At 51.6% G+C, this 16,099-nt stretch overlaps 1 long non-coding RNA gene across 1 annotated transcript in view; it reads left to right on the forward strand.

Annotated features, from left to right (window-relative positions):
* The window catches only part of LOC129047214 (uncharacterized), a 57,187-nt gene extending 55,714 nt beyond the window's left edge, over positions 1 to 1,473 (forward strand). The window contains exon 3 of the long non-coding RNA XR_008517754.2: positions 556 to 1,473. This is a non-coding gene — a long non-coding RNA (uncharacterized LOC129047214). The remainder of the gene's footprint in view (positions 1 to 555) is intronic.
* The last annotated feature ends 14,626 nt before the right edge of the window (positions 1,474 to 16,099 follow it).

Here is a 16,099-nt window from a genome sequence, read left to right on the forward strand (position 1 = left end):
GGGCAGTGGGGTGGTCACTGTAGGATTTCAAGGGCGTCAGATTTGTGTTCTAGAAAGATTGTCACCATATGGGCTGGCCATATGCCAGTCTGGTTTATTACTGTTTTCCTAGCACCTAGCTCAGTGCCAGCACACAGTAGATGTTCAGTAAATGCTTTGAATCAATACACAGATGCCAGCGGTGTATCCAGAGGCAATGTTTAACTCCTGCGGGGGTCCTTCAGCTTCAGTTTCCTCCTTTGTGAGCGAGGGCACTGGCACCTGCCTGGTGGGCATGTTGTGATGGTGAAGGGAGCATGGCAGTTTGGGCTTGTTGTCCTGCACGTGGTCAGCGCTCCGTAATGGCAGCTTTTATAAAACGTGTGGAGGATGTGCCAAGGGGGACATGGGGGCAAGGACCCTGGTCAGGAGTGGTCAAGTCAGCCAGAGGAGAGAGAATAATAATGACAACAGTGACGTTGATCAAAGGCTGAAGTTCTTCATGTATTTCATTCATGTCATCCTCAACACAGTGAAGGAAGACGGCACCATAGTTATCCCTGTGTTATTTTCCAGGAGGCGGCGGCTCAGAGAGGAGTGACGCGCCTGAGGCCCCGTAGCCAATGCGTGGTGGACGGAAGTACATGGGATGCCAGAGCCAGGCTGGTGACTAGTGCTGGTGGTGGGGACTGGTCAAGGCAGCCGCCAGGGAAGGGATGTGAGGACACGGTCTAGACTGAAGGACCAGATGGCAGGGGCAGACACAGGGGGAGGGAGGTTTCAAGGACACCCCTCAGTTTCCGGCCCAGGTGACCAGGTGGAAGATCATTCCATTTCCTGAGTGAGGGACACAGCAGGACAGACAGGCTTGGGGAGGGACTGTTGGGATGTCTGGAGTCTAGGAGAGGATCCAGACAGGGGATGGAGGGGAGGGCGGAATGAGCTCATGGGGCAAGTGGAAGGCTTGTGGGCGGTGGAAGAGCTCCAGCCCCTGGACACCTAGCCAAGGTCAAGTAATAACGACAGTAGACGTTACATAGCCTTGACTCTGTGCAGACCTCATCCTGCGTCCTTACGTTAACTCATTGAACCCTCCCAACCATTATCAAATTGGAGGCACTATTATCACCCCCATTTTATAGTTGGGGAAACTGAGGCAAGAGACATCAAGTCTGCAATATTGGAATAGGCAAATCTGTAGAGAAAGGAACGTGGGTGAGTGGTGGGCTGGGGCTGGGGGCTCGGAAGGATCATGGCTAACAGGCACAGGCTTTCTTTTTAGGGTGATGAAAATATTCTAAAATGACTGTGAAAATATTGCACAACTCTGTGAATATGTGAAAAACCACTGAATTGTATGTTTTAAATGTATGAATTGTATGGTATTTGAATTTCACCTCAATAAAGCTGTTATCAAAAAGCAAGAGAGAGAGAAAGAGAATATTTGTACTTGGACATTTTTGCCCCTGGGTGGAGATTACTCCACCTCAGGAAGCAGTAAACTCCAACCACCAATTTTTGGACGCTTGCTGCATATGACTTTGGGGAGGGGTTGGGGAGGGGTGGTGTAGGATAGTGTCTCAGCTGCTCTTCCTGAAGGAACGAGGGCCCATCCAGCACATCACCCAGAAGTTTGGTGCCCCAGCCCCTCCTAGAGGAACGTGTCTGCTTGGGTCCAGGAGCACACAGTGGCTGCCTTCCTCCTGGTCCTCCTGGTCCCTGCAGGTCATGGGCTGGAGGCCCAGGATGACCTCTGTGATGGTCACACTTGGCTCCTCCCTCCACAACCCAACTGAGGCCGGGAGGCCCGGGGTGCCCTGGTGCCCGGGGCTGTGACTGACCCACGGCCTGTGCCAGGATGGTGACTGTGAAGAGGCTCCAGGGACCCCCTGGGTGTGAGCCAGTGGGAGAATGAAAAGAGGAAGGAAGAAGTCTGCAGGCCTGCCCCACCCACCTGTAGGGGTCAGAGAAGGAGCTGCGCTGTCCAGGAGGGTGGGGTGGCCAGCAAAGTGGCCTGGAGAGACAAGGAGGAGAGGGTTTGGGAGAGTGCCTTCTCATGCCATGGCACCTTCTCCAGAGCAGGGTCACAAGCATTCAGGAGGGAAGGACGTGCAGACAGCTAGTAGACAGTTCTTTGGGGAAGCTGGGCTGGGAAGGGAGAGGGAGTAGAGCAATAGCTGTTCTTATTTTCTGGGCTGAGAGGAAGGAATGGGTAGAGGGGAGAAGAGCTGCTGACCACACAGAAGAGGGGTGGGCCGGGGGAGAGGGGCTCCTGCAGAGATGGAGGGCTCTGGAGCTGGGTGGGGGCCCCCCACTCACAGTGGGGCAGCGGGTGGGGTGAGGGCTGAGAGCTGCAAAGCTGATGGCTGGAGGGGAGGCCAAGGGGCCCTGTCCAATGGCCTCTCCTCTCTGCAATAGAGGCGTGTCAGGAGTGTAGGGCTTCAGGGGGTTTACTGTCTCTACTGAAGGTCCCAGAAGGAGGAAGCCTTGGGGACCAGAAAGGGTGGGTGGTGCTGGGTGAGGGCCCACATGCCACTGCTGGGCTGTGTGGAAGGCCCCGTCTGAAACAGGGTTGTTCTTTCTCTTCTGAGAGCTCCGAGTGCCGGCCATGTACCCCTGGCCTGGGGAGCAAGGGGCCTGTCCTCTGTGGGTTTATTTACAGTTTTTCAGAGGTGCCCCTGCCTGGTCCTGGGCAACTTGTCATCAGCGTACCTGGTGTGGATACTGAGGAGAACTGAGAGAGACTGGGTAGCTTCCGGTGCTTCCCCAGGCCCCCAGCCCCATCCCTCAGCTGAGGACTGCACCTCCCTCTCCCACCCAGGCTGTACCTGTCACTGCCCTCCATTCCACCAGGCTCAGCACACAGTAGGGCCTTAGTCAGTTTGCCCTTATACCTGTATGCTCTGGACAGATTCAAAGCACTTTCTCCTAACTACCCACAGGGTGCCATCTCTCCGCCACTACCCCGATGCACACACACTCCCAGTGGGGCTGGGGAGAATTCCCCGACCCTGGACCCAAATCAGGCACTTCGTCCTGAGCGAGCCCCTCCTGTTGCCTCATTGACCCACTCAAAGTCCATTTATTCTTCCTTTTGACACAGTGCTGATGCCTTGGGTGCTTCCATTTCCTAGGCTGGAGGGGAATTAGAAAGGTGCGTGGTAGGAGAGAGGGCCCAGGAAGAGAGAAGACAGGTGGTAAGTTGATTTTGTCGATAACATTTGCAGCCAAATTTCAAGGGAGGCCCTAGAGCCACTGTATAACACAGACGTGACACCTATGGGGCGCTTGTTGAAGGACACACGGATGCTCTGCTGGTTTGGTGGCTGTGATGACTTCATGCAAATGGCAGCTACATTTGTATGACACTTTGTTAAAGCAAACTAGGTATAAATAAAGATTCATGCCCAAAGATCTGTATTGTGATGTGTCTAATTGTGAATAACTGGCCACAACCTTAATCAACAGTAGAGGATTACGGCCGGGCACAGTGGCTCATGCCTGCAATCCCAGCACTTTGGGAGGCCGAGGCAGCCGGATCACCTGAGGTCATGAGTTCAAGACCAGCCTGGCCAACATGGTGAAACCCCGTCTCTACTAAAAATACAAAAATTAGCCGGGCGTGGTGGCGGGCGCCTGTAATCCCAGCTACTAGGGAGGCTGAGGCACAAAATTCGCTTGAACCCGGGAGGCGGAGGTTGCAGTGAGCCAAGATCATACCACTGCACTCCAGCCTGGGTCAGAGAGCAGGACTCTGTCTCAAAAAAACAAAAACAAAAACCAAAAAAAAACACAAACCAGTAGAGGATTGGTAAAGTGCATCATAGCACAATCCTGTGACAGAATATGACATGGCCACTAAAAATGATGCCTATGAGGATTTTTTTTTTTTTTTTTTTGTAGCACCAGGAGGAACTTGGGGCCACAAGTGTGTTTGAAGGGTCAGTGGTCAGTGCCACACAAGTAACAAACTAACTGCCGAGTCTAAACATCTTAACATCTTACTTCTTTTTTTTTTTTTTTTTGAGGCAGGGCCTCACTCTGCTGCCAGGCTGGAGTACAGTGGCACGATCTTGGCTCACTGCAACCTCCGCTTCCCATGTTCAAGCGATTCTCCTGCCTCAGCCTCCCAAGTAGCTGGGATTACAGGCGCCTGCCACCACGCCCAGCTAACTTTTGTATTTTTAGTAGAGACAGGGTTTCACCATGTTGGCCAGGATTGTCTCGATCTCTTGACCTTGTGATCCGCCTGCCTCAGCCTCCCAAAATGCTGAGATTATAGGCATGAGCCACCGTGCCCAGCCCTTTTTTTTTTTTTTTTTTTGAGACAGAGTTTCGCTGTGACGCCCAGGCTGGAGTGCAGTGGCACGATCTCGGCTTCCTGCAACCTCTGCTTCCCGGGTTCAAGCGATTCTCTTGCCTCAGCCTCCTGAGTAGCTGGGATTACAGGCCCGTGCCATCGTGCCCAGCTAATTTTTGTATTTTCAGTAGAGACGGGGTTTCACCATGTTGGCCAGGCTGGTCTCGAACTCCTGACCTCAGGTGATCTGCCTGCCTCAGTCTGCCGAAGTGCTGGGATTACAGGCGTGAGCCACCGGGCCTGGCCAACATCTTACTTCTTAACACGATATGTGAGGCCCTGGAAAACCTGGCCTCTGCTGGCCTCCTTAGCCTCCTCCCTCACTGCTGAACTGCTGTGATTCTCACAGCTGGTTTTAGTCTATGCCTTTGCATATGCTGTTCCCTCTGCCTGGAATACCTTTCCCTGCTGTCCCCATCTACTTTGGTCTAACTTCTACTCCGCCTTTAAGAATCAGCCCCACAGGAAGATTGCTTGAGCCTAAGAGTTTGAGACCAGCCTGGGCAATGTAGTGAGACCTCATCTCTCCAAAAAATTTAAAAAATTAGCTGGGTGTGGTGGCACACACCTGTGGTCTCAGCTACTTGGGGGGTTGAAGTGGGAAGATTGCTTGAGCCTGGGAGGTCAAGCCTGTAGTGAGCCGATATTGTGCCACTGAACTCCAGTATGGGAGACAGAGCAAGACTTTTTCTCAAAAATAAATAAATAATAAAAAATAAGGCCAGACACGGTGGCTCATGCCTGTAATCCCAGCACTTTGGGAGGCTGAGGTGGGCAGATCATCTGAGGTCAGGAGTTTGAGACCAGCCTGGCCAACATGGTGAAACCCGTCTCTACTAAAAATACAAAAAATTAGCCGGGCGTGGTGGTAGCTACGTAGGAGGCTGAGGCAGGAGAATCGCTGGAACCCAGGAGGCAGAGGTTGCAGTGAGCTGAGATTGTGCCACTGCACTGCAGCCTGGGCGACAGAACGAGACTGTCTCAAAAAAAAAAAAAAAAGAAAAAAGAAAAGAAAAAAGAATCAGCCCCAGCATCTTCTCCTCCTGGAAGCCTCCCTGACTTCCTGGCTGGGCTGGGGTTCCCTTTTCTGGTACCCCCTATTCCTCTTGCTTACTGAATATTCCACATGCAGTTATAATTTTTGGTTGACATGCTGATCCTCCACTTCCAGCCTGTGAGTCCCTCGAGGGAGAGACTGTGTCTGGTCTGCCTCCATGTCCCAGTGCTGGCCCCATCCTGGCACATCTGGGCAGGAAGTCACACGACCTGGTTCTATTCCTGGTCATGTTCCTACCCAAGCCACCCCTTCGGTTTCCCCATCCAAAATGTGGGAGAGCTGGGCTTTGCCAGGTCACTTCTGAGGGTACAATTGTCTAGAAAATGGACAGGGCTGGCGTGGCCCAGGCCTGTGCCAGGCGCCCGAGATTGATGGTTGAGGGCCATGGGCAGTTCCCTCGGTCAGCACCCCCCTCCGTGGCTCCCTGTAGCCCCATGTAGAGAATGGGGTGGGTGTAGAGAGGGGGCAGAGGGCTACATGCCAGGGCCTCAGCAGACCAGACCCCACCAAAGAGGCTGGCCTGGCACCCCCCAGCAGGAAGGTGGCCCCCAGTGGTTATCAAAGGCCAGCGGAGCCCCTCCCTCCAAGGATGAGGGGGTGTCCCTGACAAGCAGGGCCATCCGTCAGCCCTGAGCACAATGGGGTCATTAACCCCTGACCCCAGCTCCTTTTTAGCCACTTCCTCTGAGGGCCGAGTGTGTGGGGCTGAGAAGAACAGAGCGGGGATTTCTGTCAAGCCTCGCTTTTCAGCCAGGGGCTGAGGAGCAATGGCTGCTTGGCTGGTCCCAGGCTCTCTAGCTCCCAACCCCTGAGTCTCCCTTGGAGGTCTAGGGGAGCCTCCCACTCTCTGTCCCCTGAGAGGGCACCCCCTTGGCCAACCACCCTCAAGCCAAAGCAGTGTGTATGGGGAGGGACAGATAGAGACCCTGAGAAAGAGACAGAGACTGGGAGAGAGGGAAGCCGAGGTGGGCAGATCATCGGAGACAGACACTTGAGACCCGAGATGGCTCCTTTCCCTTTACAAAGTGCGTTCACAGGAAAATCATAGACCAACCCTGCTTGTGAAATTAGATGCGAGAATCCTATAAAATATTAGCCAAACAGATATACACATCATGCCCAAACTGAGTTTATCTTAGAAATGTAAGGGTGATTTAACATTTGAAAAATCTATTAGTGAATTTATCACATTAATAAATTAAGGGAGAAAAGTCGTATGATCATCTTGACACTGGAAATCAAGGTCAACATCTACTTAAGATAAAAATGTTTTAGCAAACTGGAGATAGAAAGGAATTTCCTTAGGCTGGGCATGGTGGCTCCCAGCACTTTGGGAGGCCAAGGCAGACGAATCGCTTGAGCCCAGGGGTTCGAGACCAGCCTGGGCAACACGGTGAAACCCCGTCTCTACAAAAAATACAAGTTTAACTGGGCCTGGTGGTGTGCACCTGTAATCCCAGCTACTTGGGAGGCTGAGGTAGGAGGGTTGATTGAGCCCAGGAGTTTGAGACCAGCCTGGGCAACATAGTGATACTGTGTCTCAAAAAAAAAAGAAAGAAACTTCCTTAAACTGAGAAAGATTATCCACAAAACCCAGCACAAACAGTTCTTAAAATCAGGGATGGGTTTGCCCCTCATCCATGAGTCGATTCAACATTGTACCTGAGGTCCTAGCCTGGAAAGTACGCATGAAGAAAAGGGATAAGGATTGGAAAAGAAAAGCAAAACTGGGATTATTTATAAGTGGTATGACTGTCTGTCTATTCATAGAAAACCCCAAATCATCTAACTGGCAAAGTATTAGAACTATGAATGAAATTTAGCAGAGAAAGGATATTCCTACATCAAATCAAAATCAAAAACTAATTATAGGGTGTGGTGGCTCACGCCTGTAATCCTAGCACTTTGGGAGACTGAGGCAGGTGGATCACGTGAGGTCAGGAGTTCGGGACCAGCCTGGCCAACACGGTGAAACCCCGTCTCTACTAAAAATACAAAAATTAGCCGGGCGTGGTGGTGGGCGCCTGTAATCCCAGCTACTCAGAAGGCTGAGGCAGGAGATCGCTTGAACCCAAGAGGTGGAGGTTGTAGTGAGCCGAGATCGCGCCACTGTACTCCAGCCTGAGTGACAGAGCAAGACTGCATCTCAAACAAAACAAAACAAAACAAAACAAAAAACAAAACAAAACAAACAAAAAAACTAATTAGAGCTAAAACACAGATAACCCTTGAAAACATGATCCTCAGCAAAAGAAGCCAGAGGTAAAAGGTCAGATATGAAGTGATTCCATTTATATGAAATGCCCAGAATAGACAAATCCATAGTGACAGAGAGTAGATTAGTGGCTTTGGGGAGCTAGGGAGAGGAGGGCTTAGGGAGTGACTATGAATGGGTTAAGTTTTCTTTTGGTGTGATGAAAAATGTTCTGGAATTAGATAGCAGTGATGGTTGTATATAACCTTGAGAATATACGAAAAACCACTGAATCGTACACTTTAAAATGATGAATTTTTATGGTATGTAAATTGTATCTCAAGAAAAAAGTAATTGCATTTATAAACATCAGAGCTGACAACATATAATTTTAAAAAATCTTCCATTTACAATAATAACAAAAATTACATCTAACAAAGTATTTATGGTGATAAACCTAAAATGCTATTGAGGTACAGGCACACTGAAAAATGGCTTGGCAGTTTCTTTCTTTTTTTTTTTCTTTTTGAGATGTAGTCTCACTCTCTCGCCCAGGCTGGAGTGCAGTGGCATGATCCCAGGTCCAAGTGATCCTCGTGCCTCAGCCTCCTGAGTAGCTGGGATTGCAGGTGCGTGCCACCATGCCCAACTAATTTTTTTTTTTAAGACAGGGTCTCGCTCTGTTGCCCAGGCTGGAGTACAATGGTGCGATCTTGGCTCACTGCAACCTCCACCTCCCAGGTCCAAGCAATTTTCCTGTCTCAGTCTCCCAAGTAGCTGGGATTACAGGCACGCGCCACCATGTCCAGCTAATTTTTTGTATTTTAGTAGAGACAGGGTTTCATCATGTTGTCCTGGCTGGTCTCAAACTCCTGAGCTCAGGCAGTCCGCCCACCTCAGCCTTCCAAAGTGCTAGGATTACAGGCAGGAGCCACTGCACCCCGCCCAGCTAATTTTTGTATTTTAAGTAGGGACAGAGTGTCACCATGTTGGCCAGGCTGGTCTCAAACTCCTGGCCTCAAGCGATCTGCCTGCCTTGGCCTCCTAAAGTGCTGGGATTACAGGGGTCAGCCACCATGCTCACAACTGGCAATTTGGCAATTTCTTAAAAAACTAAACGCACATTTACCATAGGACTCCATGATAGCACGCCTGGGCATTTATATCAGAGAAATGAACACTCATATCCACACAAAAGCAAGTACACAATTGTCAGGGCAACTTTATCTGTAATGGGCAAAAATTGGAAACAACTTAAATGCTCTTCAGTGAGTGATTAAACTAACTAGTGCCTCCATACCATGGAATACTACTCAGTAATGAAAAGGAATGGGCTAAGCTAAGAACAGGCTTCCAGAAGGATGGAGCTCAAGGGAATTAAGCTGATTTTTTTTTTTTTTTTTTTTTTTTTTTGACGAAGTCTTGCTCTGTCAACCAGGCTGGAGTGCAGTGGCATGATCTTGGCTCACTGTAACCTCCGCCTCCCGGGTTCAAGCTATTCTTCTGCCTCAGCCTCCTGAGTAGCTGGGATTACAGGCATGCACGACCACGCCTGGCTAATTTTTGTATTTTTAGTAGAGGCGGGGTTTCACCACGTTGATCAAGCTAGTCTCGAACTCCTGACCTCGTGATCCACCCACCTCGGCCTCCCAAAGTGCTGGGATTACAGGCATGAGCCACTGCGCCCGGCAAAAAAATCCTATTTTGAAAGGTTACATGCTGAGGAGCTCCATTAATGTAACATTCTCAGAATGACAAAACTGTAGACACAGCACAGAGCTGTGGTAGCTGAGGGTTGGGGCAGGGAGGGGAGGAAGATGGGGAGGGAGGTTACCATAAATGGGTAGTATGGAGGGTCTGTGATGATGGAAGATGGAACAGTTCTGTATATATATATATATATATATTTTTTGAGACAGAGTCTCACTCTGTCGTCCATGCTGGAGCGCAGTAGTGTGGTCTTGGCTCACTGCAGCCTCCACTTCCTGAGCTCCAGTGATCCTCCTGCCTCAGCCTCCTGAATAGCTGGGACCACAGGTGTGCATCACTGTGCCTGGCTAATTTTTGTATTTTTTGGTAGAGATGGTGTTTCACTATGCTGCCTAGGCTGGTGTCGAACTCTTGAGCTCAAGTGATCTGCCTGCCTCAGCCTCCCAAAGTGCTGGGATTACAGGGGTGAGCCACCATGCCTGGTCAGTTCTGTATCTTAATTGTGACGGTGGCTACTTGAATCCACTCATGATGAAATTGCATAGAACCACACACACACACACACACACACACAGAGGCACGTGTACACACATACACATGCACACACAGGCATACACACGTGTGCACACACACCTACCTGAATGCATGCAGAACTAGCGAACTCTGAATAAGGTTCTGTGGTCAAGTACTCTAGCTATGTAAGACGTTACCTTTAGGGGAAATTGGGAAAAGGGTACCTGGGACCCTTCTGTACTATTTTTGCAACTTCATGTGTGTCTAAAATTATTTGAAAATAAAAACATAGACAAAAAATGTTATTGTAAGACATTAAAGAAGATCCTCAATATTTGCTTCACCATAAAGAAAGCTGAGATGGAGGAAGGGGTGTAGCATGGGCAGGGTTGTGGCTGAAAATGGAGCGGCTGTGAGGGATCACTGGGCAACTTGGTGTTAGGTAAAAAAAAGCGTCATTACCCTCTTCTCTCTAATTTTGTACTTTAAAAAATTTCCTTAATAAGAAATAAAAGATGTAAGTGAATGCAAAGAGACAGCTATTAATTTGCATAGAGAGATTCAGTATAAAGATGTTCATTCTCCCCAAATTAATGTCAGTTCAACTCAGTCCTGATCAAAACCCGACAGGCTTTCTGATGGAGCTAATCAAGCTGATTCCAAAAATCAGTGAGAAAGAGCAAAGCAGTAAGAATAGCTGAGACACTCCTACAGAACGAGGCGGGACACCTGCCCTATCCACTATCAAGGCCAGGCGTACAGCTACAGTCTTTAGGCCAGTCTGGGATTTATCAGTGCAGAGGCGGCCACCGAGACCCATGGGACAAAGAGCCCGGCAAAGACCAACGCAAACAGGGATATTGAACGTGGGGGCGTGGCAGGCGAGGAGAAAGGAAGGACCAGGTGCGTTCACATGAGTTTCACCTGCTGTCTGTCCTCATCCCTCTCCTCTAGGCTGGCCTTGCTCTTTGCATCCCAAGACCCCATTCCACACTGAGGTCACTGAGGCTCAGAGGGGGCCAGTGACACCCAAGGTCTTCTGGCTCTGGTCCCTAGCTGTTTCCAAAGTGTGGTCCCACCAGCCTTCCCCACCTGTGTCTGAATCATGGGCCTCCAACCCACTAAGGTCCCGAAGATTCAGAACCTCTGAGGGAGGGGTGGAGATGGGGTGTTGCGGCATCTACAAGAGAAATAGCTTCCCACTTGAGTCTGAGAACTCTGACCAAGGGAGGGGGAGGAGAGAGAGAGGGCGAGCGCAATGAGCCAGCCACTGTGCTGCCAGGGTGGGGAACAATCAGGCTCTGTTCCTCTCCTCCCCACCCCCCTGGGCTCCCACCAGCTTTCATCACTGACCTAACCCGGGGGCAGGGCACTGGGGGGGTGGGGGTGGAGGGGAGGGCAGAGGTCAGCCCATTACACACCCAGCCGAGCCAGGAATAGAACCACTTTGGGGGTGACTGGGGGGACTTGGGGCCCCACGGAAGCCCACCTCCTACCTTTGGCTGGAGGCAGCTGACTGGAGGTGGCAGTGGAGAAGAGAGGAGATAGCTGCCCTGTTCCCCAAGGGTGGTGAGAGCCAGGGTTCCATCAAAGCTAAGAACAGGCTTCCAGAAGGATGCGGATGCCCCTGAGCCACCCTAACCCCCTCCCTGGCCTCCATTGCTGCCACCCTAGTGAGAGACACTTTCCTGTCCCAAGAGGAAGGTGACCCTCACGACCTGCTGTCCTCAGGGCTGGCCCACCCCGCCAGGCCTCCCTTCTGCTGCCCCAACCCAGCCTCCCAGTGGTTTGGCCCCTGCGCCCTGTCCCCACCTTGCTTCAGACTCAGGGGGTGGTGTTCCCACCCCAACCAACGGGCCCCCCTGTCTCCCTCAGCCTGTCTATGGTAGCCAGGGGCCTCCAGGCAAACACAAGTCTGACTGCCCTTTCCCTTTCCGGCTACAGTCTCCTGTGGCTCCTCAGTGCCAGGCAGATCAAGTCTGGGGTTCTGATGTCAGCACTTGAGGCCTCCGCTATCTCTGGCCACTGCCTGGTATCTGGCCTCCTACTTTTGATGACACAGTTATTCATTCATTTAACAGACAGGTGTTGAGTGTCACCCCATGCTAGCCAGTGTGCTAGGTGCTGGGGACAGAGGTGTGACCTGGATGGGCCAGGTTTCTGCCCATAGGGACCTGGCCGTCTGTAGAAAACAGACCAGAGACTGGTTAGCAAGCAAGCGCAGACCCCATCACCGGCCACTCTGCAGGCATCTGTGACAGGAGGAGTATAAGAACACAGGACTGGCCCCTGCTGGCTGCACCACCTCTTCTCAGGCCGCTCGAGGGTGACAGTGCACACCTGCCGCAGAAACGCCCTGCCACTTCCTCCCGGGTGTCCCTGAGCACTTCCTCAGAGAGACCCTCTCAGAGCGGCACGTCTAAAGAACCCCCTGGGCCAGGCATAGTGGTTCACGCCTGTAATCCCAGCACTTTGGGAGGCCGAGGTGGGCGGATCATCTGAGGTCAGGAGTTCGAGACCAGCCTGACCAACATGGTGAAACCCCATCTCTACAAAAAACACAAAAATTAGCCAGGTGTGGTGGCGCTTGCCTGTAATCCCAGCTACTTGGGAGGCTGAGGCAGGAGAATCACTTGAACTCAGGAGGTGGAGGTTGCAGTGAGCCGAGATCATGCCACTGCACCCATCACCTTTCCCACCCCTCCATTTTATAAAATCTCTGGTGTCTGCCACCAGCTGGAAGCAGCCAATTCTTTGCTTACCAGTTGATTGCCTGCTCCTCCTACTCACGAGGGCTCTGTCAAGGCAGGGCCTTGCTTGTCTTGTTCCCGGGTGTGTGGCCTGGACGTAGTAGGTGCTCAAGAAATATGTACTGAATGAATGAGTGAGTGAATGAGTGAGCGTGTGGGATCACCGCACTGCTGTGAGGCTCATGTGCGGAAAGGAATAGAAGCTGCTCGGTTCTGGGCCTGTGCACAGAAGGCACCCAGCCTTAGCTGCCAGGGTCACTGTCGTCTGCTTGACCTGAAAGCCCACACTCTAAATGTCTATGTTGACGACGAACTGAGCTGAATTCCAGCACCCTACTCCGGCTTCTGGACCTTTAAGTAAGGAGGATTGCAGGCCTGGGCTGGGGGACAGCGGTGGCTGCAGAGCGGACAGCCAGGCACAACGCGGGCATGCACAAGACCAGCTCACCTGTCCACAAAGTATACAGACCCCTGAGCTCCACCGCAGCCCTGAGTCAGCAGGTGGCGACAGTGGCAGGTGCAGAAAGCTGGTAGCTCCGTGGCTGGCCGCGTGCTCCAGGAGCTGTCTTTCTAATGGCCACCGGGTGGCAGCACTTCCCCAGGAATGTGGGCAGCAGAGCCAGCCCTTGTGGGTTGAATGTCAGATGGAGCTACAGGGATGGAAGCTTGGAGGGGACCCAGGCCTAGGGTCACACAACTTTCAGTGGCAGGTCCAGGCCAGGACAGAGGTCACTTGCCTTGGCGCCTGGACGATCTCAGGAGTAGCCTCAGGGGAGGAGGAGATGCGAGCTGAAGAGGGAGGGTGTGAGCCGCAGCCCTAGCTCAGCCTCCTGGGAGTAGGTGGGTGTCCTCATCCTGATTTCAACCCCTAGAATCCTACCCATCCTGAGGAAGGGGCTCTACCCAGCCCTCCCCTCTGAGGCCCTTGCCAGTCACTGCCCCCAACTGTCTCCCTCGCCAGACTGCGATTCCCAGGGGCCTGGGACTGTGCCTTGTCCCCTCCATCACCCGCCACGGGAAGCCTTTGCACCTTTCCCTCTTTCCCTTTGCCTGCCTCAGCCTGGGCACCACCAGCACCTCCTCCAGGAAGCATTCACTGGCCTTTGGTGGAGCAGGAGCCCCTCCTCCGGGCCCACGCAACACCCTGGATTATCTGGGATGGTGAGGCCCTGGGGGCAGGGATTGCTGGTGCCTTGCACAGGCCCACCTGAGTGTGCACAGACACTGCATGTTCTCAGCCTCTGGCACAGTGGTCCTCAAACCGCAGCAGGCATTGGTATCACCCACAGAGCGTTGTGAAAATGCAGTCCCCAAGATCTCCCCTTCCCCAGAGATTCCAATCCAACAGGTCTAAGCTGGAGCCCAGGGATCTGCATTTAAGACACTTTCCAGCCAAGTCTGATGCAGAGCCCTGAGTATCTTAGAGTTCGTTAAATGTGCCATCGGCCCCGATCTCTGCAGGGGTTCAGCAAAATAACTATAAACAAAAGGACCATAAAAACCTCTGACATCTGTGCTCTGTGAATCACTCACAAAACACTTTCACACCTGGTTCTCCTTTTTTGTATTCCCCTTTTAATTAATTAATTTATTTATTTATCTATTTTTTTGAGACGGAGTCTCACTCTGTTGCCTAGGCTGGAGTGCAGTGGTGCAATCTCGGCTCACTCCAACCTCTGCCTCCCACATTCAAGCAATTTTCATGCCTCAGCCTCCCAAGTAGCTGGGACTACAGGCGTGTGCACCACGCCCGGCTAATTTTTTGTATTTTTAGTAGAGACAGGGTTTCGCCATGTTGGCCAGGTTGGTCTTGAACTCCTGACCTCAGGTGATCCACCTGCCTCGGCCTCCCAAAGTGCTGGGATTACAGGTGAGGGCCACCGCGCCCAGCCTGTCTTCTTCTTTTTAACCACTGTCTTGGGAGGATCATCATTCTCACTCCACAGACACCAAGGCTCGGAGACAAAGGGTGACACGCCCAAGGTCCTCCAGCTAAAAGAGTGGAGCTGGGATTTGAGCTGGAGCCACCCTGGGCTAGGGGAGCTCCAGTCTCTGTTACAGCTGTTGGGTTTGAAGGATGCTGTTTTTCCAAAACCAAAATTCAGGACCTAGACATGGCCTGGTGATTCCAGCCCTGTGGAGGAAACTTGGGCCACTGCTACTGTCCCTGTTGAGGCCCTCCTCATCTCTTCCCTGAGACTCCCAACCCTCTTGACCCCCTCTGCTCATCCAAGTCCTCTCCTCCTGGACCCAGAGAAAGTTTCATCTCATACTGAAGCCGCAGCGATTTCTGCAAGCACTAGATTTGCAGCCAGGTATTGCGCTGGACATCGTGGCCAATTCAGAAAAGGGCAAAACAGAGCACCTGCCCCCGAACCAGGGGCTTCCTGTCCAGCTGGAAAGACAAGAAGTGCTTACTTGGGTGATAGAGTAAGGCACTTGAACTTTCTTTTCCCTCAAATAGATTCCTGGTCCCAACCAGACCCCCTCAATTGACTGGGACATGTTCCTCTGCTGTGGGCTGATTCCGGTGACCCCCTCTGCTAAAAAAGCTAAGCAGGTTGTGACATTTTCACACCAACAGTATCACAAAGCAATCTGATTTCCTTTTTCTTGTCTGTCACAATGACACCTGTTGATGGATTCCAAGTATACTATGGAAGATGGGGGTGCCAGAGATTAGAAAGTAAGTAGAAAAAAGAGGCTGGGTGCGGTGGCTCACACCTGTAATCCTAGCACTTTGGGAGGCCGAGGGGGGTGGATCATCTGAGGTCAGGAGTTCGAGACCAGCCTGATCAACATGGTGAAACCCCGTCTCTACTAAAAATACAAAAAATTAGCTGGGCATGGTGGCGGGCGCCTGTAATCCCAGCTACTCAGGAGGCTGGGGCAGGAGAATCGCTTGAACCCGGGAGGCGGAGGTTGCAGTGAGCTGAGATCGCGCCACTTAACTCCAGCCTGGGCGACAAGAGGGAGACTCCATCTCAAAGAAAAAAAGAAAAGAAAAGAAAAGAAAAGAAATCGTAAAAATTAGCCAGGCGTAGCTATGAGCTCTAAGCCCCAAATTTAAAGGGGATAAAAACCTTGCCAGACAAAATACAAGCATGTAATAAATTAATCACCGCAGAACTGGCTCAGGAAAACCGTGAAGAGATTTCACAAGGCAAATACATAGCAAATTGCTGAACAAATGATTCAAATAGCAACTGCTCAGGAGCTCAGAAAAGGGAGCAAGATATATGGGCTGAGATTGTCTGCTAAGGCTGCTGGGAAGAAGTGAATTAGAGCGGAGCCTGCAGGCAAGGGATGAACAAGGCAGAAAAGAGGGGCATCTTCCCCAACCTGAGAAGAAGGGCCAGAGTGGGTAGGGGGTTTTGAGGTCAGAGTGACAGCTGTGCCATGCAAATTGTTTATAAAGCACTCACACCTGTTTCTCCTTTTAATCTTTTGTTTTTGAGATGGAGTCTGGCTCTGTCACCCAGGCTGGCGTGCAATGGCGCGATCTCGGTTCACTGCAATCTCCGCCACCCGGGTCC

This window comes from Pongo abelii, chromosome 23 (assembly GCF_028885655.2).
Source record: "Pongo abelii isolate AG06213 chromosome 23, NHGRI_mPonAbe1-v2.0_pri, whole genome shotgun sequence".
NCBI classification, from domain to species: Eukaryota; Metazoa; Chordata; class Mammalia; order Primates; family Hominidae; genus Pongo; species Pongo abelii.